Below are 8,274 nucleotides of genomic sequence, written 5' to 3'. Positions count from 1 at the left end.
CTTTTAACACCACCCTCAGGATGGTGTGAGGCTCTGAATTGTATCAGTCTCTTCCGCGGGCTAATGGAAACCCATTGGGCAAGGCAGGTTATCTCTCTAACACTGCGTGGTGTTAAGTGGGAAAGGTAATAGCTATTTAAGCAGTTTCGTTGAAACTATGACATGAGATTTCTTAGCAATAAGCAGGTTATCATATGATAGAATCTTAAAGAGGTGGGGTCTAAAGAAACTCTAAGAGTAATCTCACATTCTAAGCATGCTGGGAAATATATGACTTGAGACTGGAAAGGCTTTCAGATGAGTTTTACCATTTAATGTATTTTCAGTGTTTCTCCACATGGACAGCGGGGCACACAGCAACGTTTACCTAAACACAGCGCTCATGAGGAAAACTCTACCCAATGCATCTTCATACCCAATTTGGAGGTGAGGCAAAGTCAAAAACACAAATCTATAATCACTGTCCTCTGATGCTCTGTCCTGAGTGATGCTGTACCCCTTGCCCTTGCAACATTCCTAAACACTTGAGCATTCTGTGGTTAGGGCAGGCATTAAGGGATGCACACCACCCTCAGGGGCACCAAGGGCTCAGCCTTTCCTCATCTTCAACTCACAATGGTTCAAAGAGGCAGCCAGCACAGTTTCTGGGTCCTCCTTAACGTTTGGGACTCTTCAACTGTGGAATCCGAATGACTCTTCTGGATGCTCTCCCAGAGCAAATCTCTGGCTTCGAGTTCTTTGGACAACAGCCATCATGAAGACATTTGCTACTGCCAGCATGTTGATGAGAACATGGGAAATACAACTCAGGCAGGAACACACGCAGGCGTTTCTAGGCTACCTTGGCCAGGGAATCCTTGTCATTAGCTTCTTGGGAAAGAAAAGCCATCCGCTCCTCTCCCCCACTTGGCTAGTTGTCAACACTGCAGAAGTTAAAAGAGTTCCACAGGATTAGAGGGGGAACACTCAGGAGAAATACAGTCCATAAATTTAACAACGGGCCCTTAATATGTATTTTCTATCCTGCAGGCCTCCTGGGCTTCAACATGCTAAGGAGAAAGCTGCAGATTTGGGGTATGCCTTCTTGGACTGTTCAGTAGATAGACCTTGGGTTTTTGTTTTGAGCATTTTGGGTTTGGGTAGAGATTTGGTTTATCATCCTCTTCTGTCAACTCATGCTACCCTCTCATGTTCGATCACACAGTAACTTTTTCTTACTTTGTTTCATATTTTCCCTTTACCTGCCACCTTCTCTTACCCCTCTATTGTTTAGTGTGCATTGACGATGCTCATATGTGTCTCTTTGTGTGCGTGTGTGTGCACCTGTGAAAAATGAGCGGTGGTAGTTTGTGTGCAAATTTGTCTTTTGCTTCAGTGCTGTGTTTCTTCCATCCATGCCCAACTTGGTGCCTGACGGACACTCACTACCTTTTTCCTGGCAGCTTAACTTTCCACGTGTCAACGGACAACTACTTGCTTGCAAACAATGTTGCTGCATTTGTTTTTCCCTACGTGCGATCTTGCTGGCCTATGTGAGAACTCCAAGGAAAAAGACTCCACCGTAGGCAGCCCAGACACTAAAGCTAATGGCTGCCTGGCTTCTTTTCAGAAAGACTTGGCCAATTCCTATTAGCGATGCAATGCAGGCCCCTGTTCCTTCAACTTATTTATAACTTGGAGCCCTGTAACTTTCTAAACTTTTGCCAGAGAAGTTGCCTGAATTGCTGTGGTTAGGATTATTGATGGGGCTAAGAATCTAACTTGAGTTCTTCAGTTTTCTGCCTTTGTGAATTATCTTTGTATTTACTTTTCACATCTTCCAGTTTCCTCCCAGCGATCAGTGGGTGTTTCCTCTGTAACACCATTGATTTTCAACTTTTTTTAAAAAATCATTTCGTCTGGGTACAGTACACATATGCTAAGATCGTTGTGTCCATCTAAATAGAAATTGCAGAAGCAGTTCTGAACCTGTGGGTTTTGACTCCTTTGGCAAACCTCTGTCTCCAAAAATATATATGCATTGTGATTCATAACAGAAGCCAAATTACAGTTATGAGGAAACAACATAAATAAGTGAATGGTTGGCGGTTAACACAGCATGAGGAACTGTATGACACAACAGAAGTCATATCCTTAAGTTTGTGCTTGTAGCATCTTATTTAAAAATATTTTCCCTCCGAAGGGCCACATTTCCTTCTAACTTGCTTACAATTGTACTTCTACATTAGGGTTTTAAACTATCTATAAGTCTATATAGCATGAAACAAGAATCAAAAATGTCTATTTTCAATATAACAAACCAGCTTAAAATCAGTTTATTTTCATTATAATAAATCAGCTTTCATTAAACCATCACTAAATAGCTTTTCTGTTTCCTTTCTCTTATTCACATAAGTTTCCTTGCAAGACGCTCGTTTTAATCTGGTCCATATTGGTGCATCTGCTGCTGTGCTAATACCTATTGCTTTCTGTTTGCTATAGGAAGCTTTTCCTTTCCCTTTTGCATTTGTGTGTGTGTGTGTGTGTGTGTGTGCGCATGCACACATGGGTGTGTTCTCATGTGAGTGTGTGTGCAAGAGTGTGTGTGTGAATGCATATGTGTGAGTGTGTATATGAGTCTGTGAGTGTGCATGTACATGTGTGTGTGAAAACGTGTGTGTGTGGGTGTGTCTGTGTGCGTGCGCACATGCATGGGTGTGTTTTCATGTGAGTGTGCAAGAGTATGTGTGTGTGAATGCATACATATGTGTGAATGTGTATATGAGTCTGTGAGTATGTATTACGTGTGTGTGAAAATGTGTGTGTGAGTGTGTATATGAGTCTGTGAGTGTGCATGTATATGTGTGTGAAAATGTGTATGAGTGTGTATATGAATTTATGAGTGTGTGTGTGAGTATGTGTATGTGTGTGACTGTGTGTGAGTGTGTTTGTATGTTTGCATATGAATCTGTGAGTATGTGTGTGTGAGGCTGTGTGTGTGAGTGTGTTTGTATGAGTGTGTGTATGTGTGTGTAAGTGTGTGTGTGAGTTTGTATATGAGTCTCTGTGTGTGTGAGTGTGTGAGTGTGTTTATGAGTCTCTGAGTGTGTATGTACATGTGTATGTATGTGTGTGTATGTGTGTGTGAGTGTGTGTGTATGTGTGTGAGTGCGTGTGTGTGCATGTGTGTATGTATGTGAGTGAGTGTGTGTGTGTGTGTGTGTGTGTGTGTGTGTGATTGACTTAACTATTTGTGTATCATAACTCTGTGAGGTTCATTGTGGAATCAAACCTGCCAAGCTTCTCAGAAGTTTCTGCTGAGCTTTACATGGAATAAAATGAATACATGATTTGCTTAGGGAAGAACTGACCAGTTTATACTAAGTAATTCCATTCATTGACAAATCTTCTCCGGTGTCTTATAACAGCAGAGTTCTAACTCTAACCCATAATATTCCATGCACTCCCTGTATGTTCACTGCTATTTCCATTCTTGAGAATTTTAGAAATCCTTCATGTTATGAATGCATTTTCCTTTTTATTATCACTTCTTATTGATAGTGTATTTGGCAACCTTGCTGAATTTCTCAACTAGTTTTGCTAAGTTGCTATTCCGTGGTTTTGATGCACACCTGACTCTGTTTATTAGATGGTCCACTAAAGCCATATCCAACTCCCTTTCATCCCGAATTTTCCCAGATCCTAGTTTGTACATTGCCTTTTGACCACCAAACATCATGTCTGTCCGTCTTTGTTTAATATCTGAGAATTGCTCCGGCTGAAGGCACAAGTAATCTACGGTGCTAGGTGCAAGGCCACAGCCTGGTATCTTCCATGTTCGTTTTCTGATGGAAATCTTGGCTGTATTTCATGAAAGTACAATATCAGTTGGTGGCTTTTTGAAGATTAAAAACATGTACTTTACCTGGAATAATTTGAGAAATATTTGGTCTATATGACACCAAACATCTCTTTTCTATAAACACCACACACACACACACACACACACACACACACACACACACACACACACACACTATTTCTTAAATACTTAAAGATACAATTTGGACATAACCAACAGAAGTCTGGAAGCTGTGTGTTTGAATGTCCAGCTGTCTGAATTGTTTTAATTATGTGTTTTGTTTCCCACTGGATGAGATTCATCCTTAAAACAAAGGAATGCCTCAGAATGACTCCTTTTCCCCCATCTTTATTAAATTGGGTATTTCTTATTTACATTTCAAATGTTATTCCCTTTCCTGGTTTCCATGCCAACATCCCCCTAACCCCTCCCCCTCCCATTCTATATGGGTGTTCCCCTCCCCATACTCCCCCCATTACCACCCTCCCCCCAACAATCACGTTCACTGGGGGTTCAGTCTTAGCAGGACCAAGGGCTTCCCCTTCCACTGGTGCTCTTACTAGGATATTCATTGCTACCTATGAGGTCAGAGTCCAGGGTCAGTCCATGTATAGTCTTTGGGTAGTGGCTTAGTCCCTGGAAGCTCTGGTTGCTTGGCATTGTTGTTCATATGGGGTCTTGAGCCCCTTCAAGCTCTTCCAGTCCTTTCTCTGATTCCTTCAACGGGGGTCCCGTTCTCAGTTCAGTGGTTTGCTGCTGGCATTCGCCTATGTATTTGCTGTATTCTGGCTGTGTCTCTCAGGAGAGATCTACATCCTGTTCCTGTCAGCCTGCACTTCTTTGATTCATCCATCTCATCTAGTTTGGTGGCTGTATATGTATGGGCCACATGTGGGGCAGGCTCTGAATGGGCGTTCCTTCAGTCTCTGTTCTAAACTTTGCCACCCTATCCCCTCCCAAGAGTATTCTTGTTCCCCTTTTAAAGAAGGAGTGAAGCATCCACATTTTGGTCATCCTTCTTGAGTTTCATGTGTTCTGTACATCTAGGATAATTGAAGTATTTGGGCTAATATCCACTTATCAATGAGTGCATACCATGTGTGTTTTCCTGTGATTGGGTTACTTCGCTCAGGATGATATTTTCCAGTTCCATCCATCTGCCTATGAATTAAGATGCTTTCTTTAGTCTCTATCTGCTACTTTAGACATCAGCATCCCATAAGTCTAAATAGCAAGCATCTATCTACTGCTGGGGTTCTGAGCTCTGAGCTGGGGAAAAGCTTATTTGTCTGTAACAAGATACAATTAGCTTTCAGATTCAACTTTCCTCTGTTGGGAAAAGAACACAGAAAACTTAGTATGATCATATCTGGAGGCTAATTATGAGGTTATTGACAATGTTGATAAAGCTATATGATTTAGAGTAATCTATATGAATATAGACTGAAGTGCTTAAGCTGCTACCACAGCAGAATCTGTGAAGGAATATTGAGATTCCTCATTGAGTATGGGAAGAAACGTGTAAGATCTATTAAGAGCTATGGTGTAAAACATTTCAGGTAAAAATATTCAGGTCAAATCATGCATCTCGGTGAAGGTTGTATTGAATAATCTCCCAACAGATTAGTCAATGTAAGAGAGCCATCGAATGGATTTTCAACCTAGCTGCACTAAAAAGAATTATCTATATTTAGAGTGTATAATGTAAAAATAGTTATCTGTGTTTAGAGTGTATAATGTTACCATGTTTTAAGATAATAATTAATGGAGTTAGTATAAGTAATATAGTTTTTGGCCTTTAACCTTCTTGTGTGTCACTTTTACAGAGTATTTTTTTATAGTGGCTTTATTTAGCTCATGAGAGGAAATGGGAGAAAATCCAAATACTTGACAACAGGAGAATTTTTAGCAAGTCATCTTTACAAATATAATTAAGTACTATATAACATTTAAAAAAGCTAAGCAGACTATTTCAACACATAATATCATTTTGCAAAAAAAAACAGAGTATGAATTCTAGAACAGGAAGGCAAAGCATTGTGCAAGTTAGAAAGACATGAGTATGTGTTTGTGTATACAGCACATTGCTTATGCACTGTGTGTGGCTACTTGAAAGGCATAGGGCAAAGCTGAGTATTTTCAGTGAAGACAATTTCATTTAGAAAGCCTTAAATATGTGTCCCTATACAGAAGAGGTAATTAATTGATATAGTCCCAAAAGTTCATAAGGGTGGAGACTTGATCTCCAGTGTGGCAATACTGAGAGGTAGGAGAGCCTAAAACATTTGGGGATCAGTGCGAAACTTAGGCCACGAGCCACACAACCTGGAGAAATGATTATCTGGTCGAGCAGAGTGTTGACTCCTGTGAAAGGGACCTATAGCCACACCCAGCCATTTTTCACTCCGGCACACATTCCGTTGCCCACAAAGTCTCACTCCATTCTAGGAGACCTTCACCAGAGACCAAACAGATGGGGTCACCCAACCTGGGACTTTCAGGCTCCAAACATATGAGCTGAACAGAATAGACAGTGTTTTAATGCAACGCACCACATTCGGGAGATTTTGTTGTAACAAATGAAAATAAACTAATACAAGAGACCACTCACTCATAAGACAAATCCTTGCCCAAGGACACAGGACTCAGACTCTATTTTCCTTTATGGAGATTCCATCCCAACAGTCAAGGCAACTGTCCAAACTACCTTCAATTATTTAGGTCTCAATCTACGAATAAGTATAAGGATTTCTCAGCAGCTCAAGAACGTTTAGAAGGTGGGTCTCCTGAGAAGTGTGGGGCCTGTGCTACATGCCAGGGCTCCCTTGGTATCTATTCTCTCTTATCTTGATACTGCAGTATTTTCTTGGTAAACAACTGGCTTCAAAAAGAAGAGATTTAAAAAAAAATCCATGGTGCCATTTTCTTTTAAATTTTGCTTGTATGTATGTCTACCCTTCATGCTTGCCTGGTGCCCATGGAGGCAGAAGTGAGAGCCGGATCCCTTGGAACTGGAGTTACTGGCAGTCATGAGTCATCACGTGGGTGCTGGGAATTGAACTTGGGTCCTCTGTGCTCTTATCCACTGAGCCATCTCTCCTGCCCCACGTGGCAGTGATGTTGCTTTGGACAGATTTCTGAGCAGAGAGTTCCATTTCTAAGCACCATACACATCTAAAGAGCCCCAGAAACTGTATGTCGTGGTGGTAGAGTAGAGATGAACAGGATTGGCCAGTGGACAGCCTGGGTCAGCTATGGCTGTCAAGGCTTCCATGGTGACTTCATGTTTGCAAGGCTATAGTGTCAGAGCCAGTCGTGTTCAGTGGCATCACTAAATGAAGAAAGAAGAAGAAAGCCTTGCTCTCTGTTTTTCCTGAACATGTTACAGCATCCTGCAGGGGAGGGGAGGGTGGTAAGCAGAAAAGGGAAAGAAAGCACAAAGAGCTCTTCTAGAGACCAGGAGTCCCTGTGCACATGAAGGCTTCTTCATACTTGGGACTTCTCTTTCCTTTTGCTGCTTCATTGCAGTCAGCTCTGTCTTCCTTCTCTCTCCCTGGAAAGATTATTTAGTTTCTCGGGATTTGGCAAGTGATCTATTCAAAACGGAATTCATATTTTGTGTCTTGGACTAGGCCATCAGAAGCCTCATGCCCGAGTGCCCTTTGGTCCTGCAGCCTTAGAAAGCGTGTGAGCTTGCTTCACAAACAACTTATTCTGTTCTGAGGTCACTTCTGTGGATACAAATTTGGGTGTGTTGTTCACAGTTTGTGCATGCCTGCAGGCCTCCTTAGTAAATATTGTGCATTCTAGTATTCGAGATTAGGCAAAACGTACAATATAGTAAGTCAGTATACTTAAGAATTCTTTCTTGTTATGAATGTGACGTTTTCCTTGTGGTCTTATGGGGCTGGCAGGAGAAAAATAAAGTCTATCAGTTCAATACATAGAGAAGAAAATTAGGTGCTTTGGTAGTTTCTGACTAAGCTGGAAATACTTTCTAAATGTGTCTATTTCTCCTGCCAGTCCCATAAGACCACAAGGAAAATGTCACATTCATAACAAGAAAGAATTCTTATGTATATTTACTTTATCTTGTACATTTAGCTTACTCTTGAATATGAGAATGCATAATGTTTACAAAGGAGGCCTGCAGGCATGCACAAACTGTGAATAAAATACCCAAATTTGTATCCACAGAAGTGACCTCAGAACAGAATAAGTTGTTTGTGAAGCAAGCTCACACGCTTTCTAAGGCTGTGGGACAGAAGGGCACTCAGGCACAAAGCTGGAATACCAGAACACACAATTTTTACAAAGGAGACACGAAGGCATGCACAAACTGGTTGATGAGGTCTCCAGAAAGTTCTGTTAATACGAAGGGGATAAACGGGCAGACTTTGAGTGTCAGGAGAGCTGGAGCTGTCAAGCGGGTG

The sequence above is a fragment of the Rattus norvegicus genome, chromosome 13, assembly GCF_036323735.1.
Source record: "Rattus norvegicus strain BN/NHsdMcwi chromosome 13, GRCr8, whole genome shotgun sequence".
NCBI classification, from domain to species: Eukaryota; Metazoa; Chordata; class Mammalia; order Rodentia; family Muridae; genus Rattus; species Rattus norvegicus.
Note: the sequence above shows the minus strand (reverse complement) of the source record.